This window comes from Poecilia formosa, unplaced genomic scaffold, assembly GCF_000485575.1.
Source record: "Poecilia formosa unplaced genomic scaffold, Poecilia_formosa-5.1.2 Scaffold178, whole genome shotgun sequence".
NCBI lineage: Eukaryota > Metazoa > Chordata > Actinopteri > Cyprinodontiformes > Poeciliidae > Poecilia > Poecilia formosa.
The window spans coordinates 1,248,287-1,251,355 of NW_006800117.1; the positions used below are offsets into that span (position 1 = coordinate 1,248,287).

Here is a 3,069-nt window from a genome sequence, read left to right on the forward strand (position 1 = left end):
TTTGAAGTGTTGATTTTTATTGTAAAGTGTTGGTTTTATTTTTGAACCCTTATTTATTTTGAAGTGTTGATTTTAATTTTGAAGTGTTGATTTTATTTTTGAACCCTTATTTATTTTTGAAGTGTTGATTGTCTGAAAGACCTTACACATGAATTGCCCCATATGGGGTTTGAACCGACGACCTCAGCATTACCAGCACGGTGCTCTAACCTGCTGAGCTAACTCACCTACCTTACAAACTGCTGAGTTTCCATGGATTTAAGAAGAACTTACATGATCTCACCACAATGAAGATTTGATAAAAGTGCTTATATTCCAATGTTTTTCAACACAACATATTTTATTTTCCAGAGATTTTGTATTTTGAAGTTTTGAATGTATTTTTGAACCATTTTTAATTTTCAAGTGTTGATTGTGTTTCAGAGATATTTTTTTTATTTTAATGTGTTAATTTTATTTTTGAACCATTTTTTATTTGTAAGTATTGATTTTATTTTATAGCCATTTAGCCAAGTCTCTGTAGAACCATTTGTCTCTGCTAATGACATCTTTAATACATTTTTTGATCCCAGGCTTAGTTCATGGATTGTAATATGAAATTAGGCACAAGTATAAGTTTGACAGTTTGTTCACCAAGTTACTGTGCTCTCTGAGAGGATCTGTGGTTTAAGTATTTGACATTGTTCCATGCCCATTGTTGGTGTTAGTCACTAACAAAATGTGGATCATCTACCAGGAACAATGCAAACAGCATGAGTGTCTGTAGTGTAGTGGTTATCATGTTTGCTTTAGGTGCAAAAGGTCTCTGGTTCAAAACCAGACAGAAACAGATTTTGCATGTTCTATACATCACAGGTGTTTACTAAAGGTCAACAAGGGTTCTGTGGTGTCATGGTCTGTACTCTGAATCCAGGCATCTGAGTGCAAACCTCAGTTGAAATTTTCATGCGTTGCATCTCACATCATCAACTTTGAAACCTCAAACTGAATCAAAGCAGAGAAGTTCAGTTCCTGTAGTGTAGTGGTTATCACATTTGCTTTACATGCTAAAGGTCTCTGGTTCAAAACCAGACAGAAGCAGTTTTTGTAGGTTCTGCATCTCTTGGGGTGCAGTGAGACAAGAGCCTTCCTCTTTGGTGATGGTTCATTTGCCAATCGACTTCAATGTCGGCTTCTTTGAAATCGAAGCTACTTTACTTCAATTACCAATTGGCAGTTCTATGGCGTAATGCTCAAAATAGGTTTTGAGCACGAATTGACTACAAACTACATTTCAACCAAAGGTTTGTAATGCGCTTCCTAACCAGACGCTCCAAAGCGTCCGGTCCATAACTCTTCAACACGCTGTCAGCTCCGGTCAGAAAGATGCATTTAGTTCAGAGACCATGAGATGATATTCAGAAAGGGTTTTTTTAATTAATTGATTTCAGTTGCCTCTGAGACTAAATCTTTGCGTAAAGTCTATAATGTCTGCCCATGTGATTGTTTTTATTATCTGTTTGTTTACCTTTAATCACTGATTTAAATATTGTAATTTTTAAACTGAGCAGTAATTTTACATCCATGGAAACTCAAATGTAATATTTAAAACTTCAATACATAAAATCAGTTATTTAACAATATGAGGTGTTTAGTTTATTTTTAACATTGTATTTTTATACATTTATGCTAGGGCTGCCCAAGTCTAGTTTTCCAGAGCTACCATCTGCAGCTTTAGATGGTTCCTTCTCTAACACACCTGGACCATTGAATCATCATAAGCCTCTACAGAACTGAATGAGGGAAGTCAGCCTTCTGTCTGGGGTGTTTTAGCAGGGATGCTCTCCTGATTTGTACCGTCAATGTGGCCTGTTGAGGGGGGCCAATATGCTGAAGTGGCCCTCGGTGAAATTGAGTTTGACACCCCTGATTTAGCGCCTATTTCAAGAAAATTGTGCATCATTATATTTTAGCTAAACATCTGGTGATAAAGCTGCTATTTTTAATAAACCGGTTATACATTCTCCAGAAAGAAACATAAAAATCTTGTTCATCTTTTTACTGAGGTAGTATATGAGGGCTATTCTAGACAGAGAAAAAGAGGAAGATTAAATTGCTGCCAAAAACTCAGACATTTTGACATTAATCATTAATCTATTCAACTTTTAAAACTCATAAATTTGCAAGTTTTCTGGTGGAAATTTATTCCTCCTTTTGTTTCTGTCAACAATGGCCCTAACTTGCTGTTGTAATTTTCTGCTGAAACAAAACCGAAATGAAGTTGGATTTCCTCTTTTTTGTACAGCTAATGCTCCATAAATTAGAAAATAACTGAATAAATGACTCATTTTAGTTATTCAGTTCATAAAGATAAACTCATGACAAGTGTTATTTGAAATAATTTTTTGATTTTCCAATTCACTGATTTTATGTTTTATCATTATTAAACTTATTTGTAGAACCTAAATGTCCTGCTCCTGTATTTTTCTGCTTCCAGCTTTTTCACCTCTGTGACCACTTGAGGGCGCCAGCGTCCATAAAAGCAGTGAGTACGGTAACTCGATCCAACGTGTTGGTCCTGTTGGCATGTTCTGGTATTTGAACCGTTTCACTGCATATGTCTTTGTGGTGCTTTTGTTTCTTTTTTCTGCTGTGTCCAGAACTTCTTAACGTCACAAACCTGGTATTAAAACGGTATCAAAAAATAAATGTGCAGCCACTGTTGAACATGCTGTCATCTTGTGTTAGTAATCAGATACGGTCCAAAGTGGGAGTATCCGATGTCCTAATTAGATTTACAAACCCTGTGGCAGCCACTGTTTCAGCTGAGGATTGAGTGTCTCCTTCAAAATTCCCCCCAAAAGTTTTGCATTACCTGCTTCTCAAATATTCATGACTCTCAAGGCAGCAGTTGCAGCCACTTCATCAAAGCCGATGAAGAGGTCATCGGTTCTCTCTGTTACTTTGCTTCAGTGTTATACCTGTAGAGTCCAGCCCAGCATTTATGCAACCAACCCTCTCCACTTTCCTGTCATATTTTTAAAGTTTCTTATCAATAACACAACACAGAAGAAATTTAATCAAGCTGAA

At 36.3% G+C, this 3,069-nt stretch overlaps 1 non-coding gene across 1 annotated transcript; it reads left to right on the forward strand.

The window, feature by feature from the left end:
- Positions 1-756: 756 nt before the first annotated feature.
- trnal-uag (transfer RNA leucine (anticodon UAG)) lies at positions 757-829 on the forward strand. The gene has a single exon. It is a non-coding gene; the product is annotated as a tRNA-Leu (tRNA).
- Positions 830-3,069: the final 2,240 nt, after the last annotated feature.